Here is a 13,716-nt window from a genome sequence, read left to right on the forward strand (position 1 = left end):
GCTGGAAGCATTTGACAGCTTTGAACTCTGTATTTCTTAAGTTCCATCTTAGCAAAAGAACAAGTCTGCAGTGTGGAGCCCTGCAGCACAGTGCTCTGCAGCCTGCAGCTTTTCATTGCTGCCTGCCTTCTGACTGTCCCCATAGCTCTTTCTTTTGGCTCCTCTTTGCTTTCTACCAGTTCAGACATTTCTTTCCAACCTCACAGCTTTTTCTGGTCTGCCACTCCTAATTGTGCTTTTTAAATCATTCCTTGGAGACATCTTCTTTGCACTAAAAGCTGTTCCCAATCTTATTCTGCAAGCCAGTTTTGAGAGTTGTGTTAGGTGTATGTATCCTGCTTGCCACTTGGAAGGCAGCAGTAAGAAATAGGAAGAACTGCAGCTGCTGTTTGTAGGAGATATAATTTGGGATTTTTTCAGAATGAGGTGGCCTCTCTAACCTTAGCCTTGCTCTCAGTAATGTGTGTGGTGTAACCACATGCAACAGTTTGTGTTTTGAATGTTAAAGAGGACAATTTCCTGTGAGAACACAATTGCTGTTGACATAAATGGCAAGATTTCATGATGTCTGCACTCATACATGGCCATTGAAGCTAATGGGCCAGAGAGTCAGACCCCTCTCCACAGGCTAGTCCTTCCTGAAATTAATACTCTGTGAGCCCCTGAGATGGTGCCTCTGGTGTTAACCAGGGTGCTTTTGCATGCCCCTGCTTTTCACCCCTAAAATGCACAGATGTCTCTTAAACTAGTGCCACTGTTTTGTACCTATTTCTGCCATACTTGTCTGTTTCTCAGAAATGCTTGGAGAAGACAAAATGCTAAAGGGAGAGCATTTTTCCTAGCTTGTGGTACGTACTTTTCCTCAGAAGGTGTGATGCACTGTGAAGCTGCCTCGAGTTCTGCTGCTGCCACGCCACTGGGGCTGCTCCCCCGTCGGTCATATGCTACATAGAGATGGATTAAAAGGTGAAGAAACCAGTACTGGAGAGTGAAATGAAGCCGCTTCCTTAGTGTTCTTCCATCCCGAGGGGAAGGTGAATAACTCTTGCGTGTGTCCAGAAGGTGGCACCGGCAGCCCGAGCCTGCCGGCAGCTCCTCCCTTGTCCGGGCCCAGCAAGGCGGGCAGCGCCGCCCCGGCTGGAAACACCCTCGCTAATCCGAGGCCTCCTTAAAGGCTCTCAGCCCTTTAACCCTGTAACCAAGCCTGTGCTCTCATTGCCTGGCTCCAGGCCTCTGAGCCCACGAGTGACTGGCGTTGGGGGGTGACCAGTAATCACTGCTGTGATTGGGATTTTGGGACTTAAATAAGCAGCTAAGTCCTCGGAGCAGAAGCTCTAAGCAGCAGGATCTTTGCCTCCTCATTACAAGATTAGTTTTGCTGTTGAAGTGGAGAAAAGCCTGTCTGAAGACACCATTCAGGGTTGTTTTTTTTAAAGGATGTCTTGCGTCAGCTGCTGTGTGGGCACTGCCACTCTGTTAGTAGATGTGCATGTATTGATGCAAGCAGTTGAGTTATTACTGGCAAGTATTTCTCAGGTGTCACGATTCCAAATACTAGAAGAAGAGACACTGCTTTATCTTCTCTGTTTTGGGAAAACCTCTATGAATGTGGAAGGTAGACTTAGAACAAGATTTTTGCACTGTGATCTGAGACTTTCAGCCAAAGCCTGGGGTGAGGAGACACCTTGGGGCTGGAGGGCCCTTAGATGAGGACCCCTGGGCAGTGAAACCATTTTGCTGCAAAGGAGAGCAGATAAAACTTTCAAGCATGCTTAAGGAGTCAGATGAGTTAGGCTTTTCTGCAAGAACAATTCTGGCTGTTATGTTTGCCTTTCTTGTGATGGAAGATAGCTTTCTTAATTTAGGCAATGGTTTTCCAACCTCAGAAACCACAGAGATCCATGTGAAATTTTGGAGATATCCTGCTCTCTATGTTGGCCAGTCTATCCCCATTTTCCCTTACTAGCATTACTGCTCTTGGTTACAAAAAGAAAACACAGCATATTTTTTCCCCTCTTTTCTTCACCCCATCTCACCTCAGCAGGAGCCAAAACCAGGCTCCTGTGCCTACCACACAGAGCCAACTGCTGTGGTAGGAAGGGGAAGACACCAGGCCAGCTACCTGCTGTGGCGCCGGTGCCAGTCCTCATCTTTCAGCTGCTACCCTCTGTTCCCTCTGTGGCCCTGAACAGTTAACAGGCAGGAGCAGATACCTGAGGGAAAGCAGTGGTCTGCCTACTGATCATGTTCGTCACTTTTCCAAAAAAAACCCAATAAAACAACATCCAAAATAACCTCCAAACTCCTGTGCTTGTTCTTAGGCGCTATTAGTTTTCATCTTGTGGCATGAAATTGAAAAGCTGTCTTGAATATCCTGGTATCTGGGCACAGCATGTTACTGTGTGCCTTCAGTTTAACAGTGTCCTGAAAGGACCCTTTTTTCTTTATAGCTATACACTAAGTAACTAGAAGTAATGGTTTTACAATACAGATAATTAAGTGTATTTAAATTTTAAAAAGGTTTTACCACTAAGGAGGAAACGTGTAGGTTGAAAATAAGGAGTAGAGGAGAAGTTACTCCAAGCTCCACAGTTGACTTTGTACTGGAACAGCTTGGTTTTTCCCAGGTGCTTATCTGCTGTTGATGGCTCTTGGCATTGTGCATATGCAGGAAGGCAGAACATGCAGCTGGCCAAGAGGGCTGCATACAGAGAGAACATTTTTGACCTTTCAGCAGTCTCAGATGTTGCTTCTTATTTCTAGCCATGTCCTTTGTTTCTTACATAGTTCCCTTGCTAGACATAGTTAGGGGCTGAGCCTCTTGGTTGCTTTTTTTTTCTTCTTTTTTTAATGTTGTTGGTTAATACCACTTCTGATAGATTCTTTATCACCCGCTCCCTGCAAGGCAAACTAGAGGGCTGCTTCCCTTCTGTAGCAGCTGTGCTGGAGGACTGCTGATGAGGAACAAAATGGGAGCTACTGACCAGTAATTTGAAGGCTGGCTATTAAAAAGAAAAAAGCCAGCTAATTAGAGCTTAGAGGAAGAGGCAACACTTTGTGCAAAAACACCAGAAGGTAGGCCCTCCAAATCCCATACACTCCCCGTAAATAGCTATAATTAACCCCACAGTATTCAATTTATTAATTAAAATTTAATTAATATTTTCTGTCCCTGACAATCATCTTAGAGGCAGTCAGGAAAACATAGTGGCAGCTGGGTTTCCATAGAGCAGTAGTGACATTCAAGAGGGCAGAGGCACAGAAAACTCATCTCAGTCTCCAGGTCATACCTGTGATAAAACAGAGGTGAAACTGGTCACTGGATTTCTGGGAAAGGAGGGGATGCTGGGAGACAGTGCAAGCTCCAGTATTCTCCTGGTCACTTCCAGATGTCACCTTACAAATGCAGCACTCACCTGGTGATCTGAAATTGTGAGAGAAAGGAATAGTGGAAAATGTACATTACTTACTTGACCACACCAACTGAGGACTACTGTACAGCACTGTTTCACTTGGTTTTGATGTTCTGCTTGGTGCTTTGTCGCTTTGTCTGACATATCTCTCCTGAGCTTCACAGACTGTGCCAAAGTAGAACAACTATTGCTTAAAAATGCTGTGTCTGTACTAGTAGCTTGGTGCACTGCTGTTCTTCTCCAGGGATGGGTGTCCTGGTCATTCATACCACCTGTGTCAGTATGACAGACACCTGTCAGTGTCTGAGCACCCTTCTGAAACAAATCCCAAGGAGAAATGTGAATGTCATCAACTGTGTAAACTACTCCAGGGTTTGCTCCAAACAGATAGGATAGATTTGGAAGACACCAAATATGTTTCCTTCAGCAAGGACAGTGCTTCATCATTATTCAAAGCTGGGCAATAGCATCATTTGTGCTCATCCATTCTTTTCCTAGAGAACGCAACAATTTTTTTTCTGGCATTATTATGTGTTTGACACAGCACTGCTCAGCTGGCCTGCAGCATCTACCTGTTAGTACTCTCTGTATTTTGAACTGAAAAAAACCACCAAGCCCATGAGCTGAATATAATGACTGTTATCTGCAGGGTCATGAGAAGAGACGTGAGCTGAGCACTGTAGAGCATGGCTGCAGCCAGCCCACTCAGTAGGGAACAAACTCTTAACAGTGTGGTCATAAGCCATCCTGCCAAAACTGGCCTGTGGACAAGGGTCTGCAGTACAGGCCTGGTGAGAATGGCCGTGGGGTAAAGAAGGTCTTTTATTCCCCATTTAACAGAAGACAGAAGGGCACACACTGACTCAGTAAGAGAATGTACTCAAGAGCATGTTGAAAACAGATCTCCCAGGTCACAGGGGAAAAGCTTTCAGTACAGAACTGTTAAAAGCAAGTGGGAGAGGAGGTGGGACACCAACTTCTTGTCTTTTCTTCTCTGGATGAACCATGAGGGATTAGGCAGGTTTTTGATATACCTAGTGATTCAGGCCCTTCTGGTAGGGAAGTGGCATGCCATCTCTCAATCCTAGGGAGGCCAGACACCAAGCTGTTCAGTGCAGTGCTGAGTGCACCCAGAAGCAGAACTGAAGTTTGCCAATGAACATCACCGCTAGAAAAGCAATTTGGAGTCTCTTTGACTTCAGACTTCGGCGCATAACTGCAACTTGAGGACCATCACAGATTGTGCTCTTGTGGTCTCTCCTATGGTCACATAGGAAACCAGCCTCAGGTCCATCAGACTGTGAGTCAGATCTCCCATCAGATGTGTGCTCCCAGGTATGGCAGTGGGGGCTGGAATGAACTCTCTACCTTTGTGTGAAAAGAAGTGCCTTTGATGCCCTGCAAAAGTGGTTATGCAGGGCTGTCCCCATTCTGCCAGCAGCAAGGCCAGAAGGGTGGAGATGAAAATGCCTTTGCTATTGCAGTAGTTCTGTTGGCAGCAGACTGGGACACCCGATAGGGTAACATTGAGTCACAGCAGCATATGTAATCTTATGTTGCCACACATGATGAAGCAGCATAACAATCCATTGTTATAGTGTTGGTAATTCCAGATACATTTCAGCAAAACTGAGGGAGAAGGAGATAGATGCTGAGAATCACTGCAGCCTTCATCCTGAAATGGAGGTTCAAAAGAGCACAGTAATTGTCCAACAATGACTGCAACTTTTGCCTGACTTTGTATGCATCATTTAGTCTTTCTTTCTTTATTTTAAATAATTGTAACTGAATTTTTAGAAAAGTATTTCCTGAACCTCTCAAAAATTCATCAGCTTCTCTGTCTTTTACAAAAAGAGTAGGGGAAAAGAACAAAGCCCAGGCAACTCACTACTAAGTTTTGGATTTGACATGCAGAACAACAAATTCATCCAAAATGAGTTTTGCTTTACTGTTAGTCATTTGTACTAACCTGCAATTAAAAGGCTCAGCATTTGTTCTCATCGCTTTCTGAAATTACATTTTCCACTTCCTAGGCTCTGGCCTCAGGCAGTGAATTTTTGAAGTAATCATGCCTTGGTAATTAATGTTTAAAGACGAATGTTGCAACTTTTAACACAGTGTGTTGCTGAGTAAACAGCAAGAAGAATACAATAAATACAAGGCTTTTACTGGAAGCTGCAGGTTTTGGAGACATTATCCTTAGAGCTCCCACCTGCAGTACATTTGGTTACCCCTTCCTCTATGCTTGCAGATGGGCGAAATGGCCATGCTTAAAAAAAAGCAGAGGAAAATAAACACTGCATTTAATCTGTCATTTCTTTGTGCTACTGACTCATCACCCCAGAAAGCTTGCTGGGAATGATTAACTCACACAGAGAGAGAAGAAACAAATCTTTGACAAATGGTCTGTACCTGTAACATGACCAGTGCCATTTTTGATTTTTGCAAAAGGGTAGGAAGACTAGGGATGAAGTAGGAAGAGAGGAAGGGGTAAAAACAGAAGGGGGGGGGAGGGTAAATTGTGGTTATAAGTTCCCTTTCTATTTCATGTCACTTTGTTTGTCCTGGGTCTGCCTTTCTCTGTAGAAGTCACATCTTCCAGTCTGTTACTAACCCAGCTGGATTTACCTGTGACAGCGGCCCATCCTACACAGGGCTCCTAAGACAGCAAAGGTGGGAAAGCACTCCTGTGATCTCGTGAGTGATTTTTGTCAAAAAGGACAGGGGGGTCACATTGTACCATGGGAGGGGTACTATTTTCATACACAGAAGGATTTTGTGGTCTGGCAAAGGCCGGTGACAAAATCCTAAACAGATCAACTGGAACAAGAACAGAATACTGCTTTTGGATAGTTTTATTTCTTTTTCTCCCCCCCCCCTTCTTTTTTGGTCTTCCAAAAAAGAGAATAAAATTCCCAATCCAACAAGCAGGTTGGCTAACCAAGTTTGAAGCAGGTGGTTTGGGCTTTGTTACTCTTTGATGTTCTTTCTGCTCAGAAGAAACCAAAACCTAAAGAGCTCCTGGAAGAACTCCTTGTGTCTGGTTCTGCATTTAAGTGATAAAATGGAACCTCCCAAATAATCTTGCCTTTCTGGAAGTGAAGAAGACTGTAAAAAAGATTAGTAAAAGACACATTCAGCACTAGTCATACTCATTTGGGTAACAGGCAAGTTTCTGCCTGTGCTCACTTCTAGTATTCATTGTGAATGTGTATTAGTGACTTCCTAAGCAGTAATCCTAGCAGAACAGTAAATGAAGCCTTCTGCTTCAATAATTTCCTGTTCTTTTAGCATTGTTTATCAGGATGCTGATACATTAACCGGGTACCCAGTGCTTGACTATTTTATTATCCATTGCTTTAGTTATCTGCCCAGATTCCTGATCCTAAAAGGATTAAGCTAATTTTTAGATTATTTTGCTCTTGAAGCACAGTGATTTTGAATTGTTTCATTTGTTTGTTTTTTATGACTTCTTTAGAAGTTATGCAGTAAAGATGAGGGCCTATTTGTACCAAATTTAAGCCTACTCAAAATATTTTGTTTGTGTTTTTTTCTGTTGATTTTTCACAGGTCTCTTAAAAAACAGAGGTCCAGAAAGCACTTCTGCAGGATACAGAATGCTTCAGTTACACTTCATGTTACATGACACAGATCATTCAGCATTTTGCTAGAATGAAGCATTACCAAGTCCCATGGAAAAGAAAACTCCTTGGGATTAAGAGCAGTGTGTTTTTCAATAAAAGTTTAATCCTAAATAAATCATTCAAATGGAGTGTAATAAAGACTACTACAGCTAATGAAAAGATTTTGTTCAACTCGGTAGGCCCTCAAACAGGCAGAGATAATATGCTTGCCCTTGCTAACAGTGTTCACTGAGCTGTGTTTCCTTTCCTAGGCTGGAAATTAGATTTCCTTCTCCATTGTTTGTATAGAAAAACTCAAACTACTCAAGAAGGTCATGTGGGAGCCCCTGCGTTTAGAAGAAGGAGCTGCATTTGAATAAAAGATACTTCCCAGCTTCACGTTCAGCTACTTAGCAGTAGTCAAAATAAGTGTCCTTACCATGCTTTTGAGCTGAAGCCCTACAGCAGACTGTGTCTTGCACACACTGCTGTGCTGCAGCGAGGGACTGCACAAGATCCGGCATAAATAAAAAGCAAGCAGCCATCTCACGCGCCACCTCACGTGTGTGTGCACGTGTTTGCACTGGTGAGCAGGTGTATTAAGCCACCCAAGTTTATACACCTGAGGTGGGAAATGTTTATCATTTTTTGTCTGTGCTCCATTCCCAGCTTATTCAAATTCTATCCAGACTTAACATCCTTTGTTCTTATCTTGCCTACTTTGAAGGCTTTGGACCTGAATTGGGCAGGCTCCAGCACTGTCAGCTGTCTGTGGACCACACTTCAATTGGTACCGTTTTATCTAGAGGACATTTTGAGATACATATGACTGCTGACTTCCAAGGCCATTTCCTAAGGACCAGGGCTCAACAAGAAGCAAGCAGATACACAGGAGCAAATTGATCAGAGGCACAGTCACCCAAGTACCAGGGATGAGGGTAAAATTTAGGGATCTGGCTTTCTACTTGCACCACAGCATAATTTGCTCTCTTTGTTTTGTTTTGTGTTTTTCTCTTGCTCCTCCTTACTTCTTCACTTTTAGAATGAAAGTGGCCAAGGTCATTTATGCTCCAAATTTCTTTTCTCGTTCTGAAACTGGCAGTGAATGCTATAAGTTTTCCTGAAGGAAAACCTTTCTTTAGAGGTGCCACATACTACAGTTTCTCTCCAGGAGCATGGGATAGGGAGAAAAAACTCTATTAGTAACCCTTTTCCTGTGTAACCTTTCCTTAAAATGCCAGCAACTGAGCTTCCACAGAGAGAACAACAAATATTGAAAGAGGAATGTGAAGAACATTATGAAAGGAGAAAGCAAGAAAGGGGATCTGCTCAGACAAGTTTCTCAGGAAAGCTGATGTAATAAGTACTGTAGAAAATCCTAGCAGTTGACATAACTAACTTTCTTTCTAAATAGCTGTGGATCCCAGCAACCTGGGAGAAACAAAATGTACATCTGGGAATACAGCTGAGCAGACTGTTTTGTCCAAAAGAATATAGTAGGTGTAAAACTTCTTTTCAAAAGATGTCGTTGAAGTTTAGTTGAAAAGTGTCCTTTTAATTAAGGCTGAGCGACCAGCGGATGAAAGTCTCATTTCTGTTGGGGCTGTTCATGGTGATACTGTAACATTAACTCCCACACGGTGGGAGTACTCAAGAGGCTGCTGTTGGGATGCCATGGTATGCAGTTCTGTAGCAAGCATTCAGTCTGATTCTTAGAGTTTAGCAAACATTTAATAAGCTTTTTAGCAGCTGCCTTGAATATTGACTGACTTTGTATTGACTGACTTGCACATATTTCAGCCTGCTTTCCTTCGTAAAGGACTGTTCTCAGCAGGTGTGTTGTACACGTGTCCACATCTATGTATACACAGTTTGGAAATCTCCCTCCCTGTTATAACAGACCTGACAGAGACATGCAGGGTCTTTGAGCTATTGAAGATGTTAGAATTTTGTGGCAGCAGGTGGCTGGATACCAAAGGACTTCTGGATATTCTCTGCAGGGAACTGTGGTCTCTGTCAGGCTTGGAGACTCCAAAAGACCCAAAACTGGAGGATATCAGGTGTTCTTATTCCACTCTTCACAAAGCTTGAGGGTTGCTTGCAGCCTGAAATGCTTCATCTTTAAGAGCACTAGCTCCTCTACTTTGTTTCTCCTGGTACATGTAGAGAGTAAAATACTGCATGTGCAGAGACTGATAAACAAAGCGCCATTAGAAGTGCTGTTTGCAGGTAGGCTAGTTCATAAAGATTGGATAAACTGGCAACCAAAAAGTCCCAGCACATGGACTATTGTGAATTGATTCAACATTATGAACAGAGGAAGAACTGTACAGAAGGAATGTCTGTTATGAAAATTATGTTTAGTTACAAGGCTGACATACATGGTCTGTTACCTCCTTTTTACAAATACTGTTAGCATGGCAGGAATGATTTCACGCTAAAGAGTGTGTGGTTATTTTCATAAGGTTTTTGTGAGTAAGACTGGAGAAAGCTGCAGGAGATCCCTAATGTTTTTGATAGCACTGTTGTCATGTCAGAATATCATGTGCAAACTTCTCGCTTTACTGTAAATTGGTTATATGGAAAACTCAGGCAGTAGGATGGACAGTGCTAGATGTCTTGGAGTGGAATATTGAGTGACTATGTTGAATTCTTGGGAATGTTTGAATATTCTTCCTCTGTCTCTGATGCGTACCCACTCCTCTGCATTTTCTCTTTTGTTCTAGGTGGAGTCTGGATAAGACCTGTCAAGGGAGCTTCTTAGCTAGTTTGGGACTACCTAGTGATAGTGATCTTCAACCAAGGTTTTAGAGGAGTGGCACCAAAAAGCCAGTTGTTATGCTGAGTGCTTTACAGGACAAGTAACATTCCCTGCTTCCTCAGCTGCCTGAAAATCAAGCCATAGATATTGAGCTTCAGTTTGAATAGGGTAAGTCAGAAACCTGCATACATTGCATGATAGAGTTTAAAATATAGTTATCAGCCTATCATACAACTGTCTGAAACAAAGCCAGGGGAAAAATCACTAGAGCACAATGTTGTGTACAGGACACTGGCAATCTCTCCCTGTTGTACTAAAACTACAGTAAATGAGGTCTCGTTAGTATACCCTGGTGCTGCTGTACTGATGTTGGGTTGCATTTCAAGAACTTCCTAAGTTACAACAGTGCAGAGGCTAGAAAACTGCAGTGGGTCCACTGGAAAAGCCCTACCCACTGCCAAAAAGAGTCTTGCTTCTTGGCCATGACAAAAGCTCAAGATTTCTTAGTGCAACTTCTGTTTACTTCCTAAACTGCACAGTGCAGAAGATATCTAAGCTGACTAGTTATTTAAGAGAATAAAGTAGCAGTCTACCTTTTCGTTTTACTTGGTTAAAAAACCGAAGATCAGAAAGATGTCAAAGTAACAACTCTCTATCCCTAAAGATACAGTCTTCAAAAAGGTTACTATATACCTAATGAGACAGTAACCTTTCAAAATTCTCTCTATCTGGGATACAGTATTCCTAAAGCATCCTGTAAAGTTACTGTATCCCCAGAGATACAGTAACCTTTCAAACCCCTCAATTTGGAGTTTCCTTGTGATTTGCTAGGCTCTGTTTAAGAGAGTTTCCTCCATCTAAGTCCTTGGTGGCTCCAGTGATGGTGGAGGAGGAGCTGTGTAGCAGGCTGCTCTCCTTTTACATGGAGATGAAAACCAGGCTCCTGTGGGCCTTTAGGCTGGCATTTGATAAAACTTGGTTCCTTTGCCATTCCCACTAAATCCTCTCTGGTGTCACGCTCACATACGAAGCCCTTTTCCATTCCCACACAACCCCCATACATACTGTTGTTTCCTTTAAAAAGTCCATTTGTGGCTTGAAAAGCTCATATCAGATACAAAGCTATTGAAATCTCTCATGATTTCTTATGTTTGTTCTTTTGACATCTAGGCATAGCTGCTAAAAGTCTGAGAATGTTTGCTGTTTCTGTTTGAATTTCTTCCCCTCTCCACCCCTAAACCAGGTGACATTTTTAACTTCAAATTGTGCAGCGGGGAGCATGTTAACACTAGATCTGAGAGAAATGGGACATGATGGGACTGTAGCTTTAGGTGCTGCAAACGGCCCAAATCTCCATATTAAAAATAAACAACTTTTTTGGTTTAAAGTATGATCAGTCCCTCAAAAAGCTACATGAAATCCATTTTCTGGATGATGTAATGTATGCCTACCTAGTTTGCTTCCTATTAGGTTATTAACATTTGCTGCATCTGTAACTGCTGGTTATCGAAGGAAGGACTTAACTCTCTGCCAGAACCTTGTGACTAATTAAAACCTTGCCTTTAACGTTTAACGAGAAAGTCTTTGCTTTCACCAGGAAACTGGTTTAGACTCCTAATCCCCTAAAGCACAAATGGCACATAGTGCATCATAGTTAGCAAGCAGATTTGAGAAAAAAACACAGTCAGAGGAGTGCAGCTTGTTGCATAAGTTAAAAATGATTAGTTGATTTCTTTTTACTTTCTCCACCAGTACTGGATATTATGCATGTTAACTAGTATTCCCCTCTCAGCAAGGTATCCAGATCTTGTAGGGCCAGTTCTTTTTACCAGTAAGACCTTTGCATCACAAAATGTCCCAGACAAAACATGCCCAGGGGAAAATCCCATGCTTATGGGAACTTTCAAGCCTTTTCATCCATTTGCTTGACTAGCTGCTTGTCTTGGGTGGAGGAGAATGGCCTATTAGAAAGTGATGGCCAACATAAATGGAGAAGAACAAATAAGACAATTGAGGGTGTGTCTAATGGCTCTGAATATCCAGGACACGAAAGGATCTGCCCATCTGTGCCAGACTTGAGCAGAGGAACAGAGCTGGTAATTTTTAGCTCTGTCAGACAATTCTGCCATCTTGGAAATGGGACTGGATTTACACTGAAGAAGCATCACACGAGGAGAGTAACGTTTGGGATACTGTGGGTCCTCATTACTAATTTTATAAAGATTAAAAAAAATACCATGAGGTGTTTCACAATGCATTTGCAGAGAGAATGGTAAGAGCAGTGAATAGTGCATTTTATTCCAAATGGTTCATTTAACAGATGTTAAATATGCATCTGAACACTGTCACTTTGACTGTTGAAGTCAGCAAAGTCGTTACCTGGTATTAAACTCAGAATAGTCTTGCTTTTTACCTCTACACCAAACCCCATTCAATTCAGTATGAATACAACAGCACATTTAAGTGGAATGCAAGAACAGAGACAATAGGAAAATCTGGAGCTGAATTTCCATCTGAGTACTCTTGAACTTTGCGGCTTAAATCTTCTTTGCCTGCAGTGTAATCTAGTTTATTTTCCCCAGAAGGAAGTATATTTTCTTTTTTGCAAACAGAGGCCACATAAAACACATGGTTGTCTTCTGAGCAATATCTCAAAGACCAAAGTTTATACATTATAAAAAACCAAACAACTTCTGTTTTGAAGTTAAATCAGCATTTTTATTCCGTACCAGTTTTCTGCACAGTGGAAAATATACACCCTTAGAAGGGTAACAACTATGATAAGTTGTTAAAAACAAATTATCTCAGAAAGTAATTTTTTCCATTATGAAAGTGGCTTGTCATATATTAGTGAAATGAATTAGTCACTTAGCACACCTTTCACAACCTCAAAATAATGAGATTATGGCCTATACATTCCCATGTGTAACAGGAGCAGCTCTCCTCTTTGTACATACAGCACTATCACTCCACAGTTTCTGATTATGTTTTATTCATATGGAACCATAAATCACTCATAAATCAGTCCAAAGCCTAAAACTAACCAAACCAGTTCATATTTCTTGCATGAGCTATTCTATTTGCACACCTCTCCAGATTAAACATTTCTTGTTGGGATATAGAAAGATTCCTGGTACATGGTATTCTATGGAAAAAAGGTGACAGCATGACATATAGAAGATGTATGGATGGGGAAGGGAGGAAAGTAGGAAAGCAACAGGGAAAGAAAGGGACATTTGCTTTTGATCCTTTCAGTAGAAGAAAGTCAACTGAGCAATAGCTACCCAATTCATCCTTTGATTTATCCATGTTTTCTGGAACTATTCAGAGTAGAGAAGGCTCAAATGACATCAATGTATGTGAAGGGAGTGTGAAGAAGAGGGACTCAGGCTCTTTCCATCAGTGCCCAGTGATGGAACCAGAGGCCATGGGCACAAACTGAAACACAGGAGATGCAATCCGAATATCAGGAAATGTTTTTTCACTGTGAGGTTGACTAATTGCTGGCACAGGTTGCCCAGGGAGGTTGTGGAGTCTCCATCCTTGGAGATACTCAAAAGCCGGACAACCATCTGTAGGCAGCCGAATTTGAGCAAGGATATTGGAAAAAGTGACCTCCAGAGAGGTCACAGCCTCAGCCTTTGTATGATACTGTGATGCTACTTTAGTCTCTTGTCAGTGAGAAAGTGATACAACTCGTTTATTCGGTGGCTCCCTTCAATCAGGAACTGCAAATTTTAGAAATGCAAAGGGTGCTCCAGCAGCCAGGAGCTCTGAAAGGGACCCCAATAAGCACTTAAAGTTTGCAGTGAGAAGGAGTGAAATGCTTGTGGGGTCAGGATAGGCAACTTTGCATCTGGCAGATTAATAGAAACAAAGAAGGAGCTCAAGAATCACGTGTTACTTCCACTTCAATCAC

The 13,716-nt window shown here is 42.2% G+C and overlaps 1 protein-coding gene across 2 annotated transcripts in view; it reads left to right on the plus strand.

Annotated features, from left to right (window-relative positions):
* Positions 1–13,716, plus strand: part of LOC113964051 (cytochrome c oxidase assembly factor 1 homolog) — a 53,349-nt gene that overhangs the window by 18,461 nt on the left and 21,172 nt on the right. Inside the window, exon 2 of one of the 2 annotated variants that reach the window (XM_027675818.1) lies at positions 9,763–9,965. The exons of the other annotated variant lie outside the window; for it this stretch is intronic. The gene's annotated coding sequence lies outside the window, so the exon portion shown is untranslated. The remainder of the gene's footprint in view (positions 1–9,762; positions 9,966–13,716) is intronic. 2 annotated transcript variants of the gene reach the window in all.

The sequence above is a fragment of the Neopelma chrysocephalum genome, unplaced genomic scaffold, assembly GCF_003984885.1.
Source record: "Neopelma chrysocephalum unplaced genomic scaffold, ASM398488v2 Primary Assembly neopelma1_26, whole genome shotgun sequence".
Classification (NCBI taxonomy): Eukaryota; Metazoa; Chordata; class Aves; order Passeriformes; family Pipridae; genus Neopelma; species Neopelma chrysocephalum.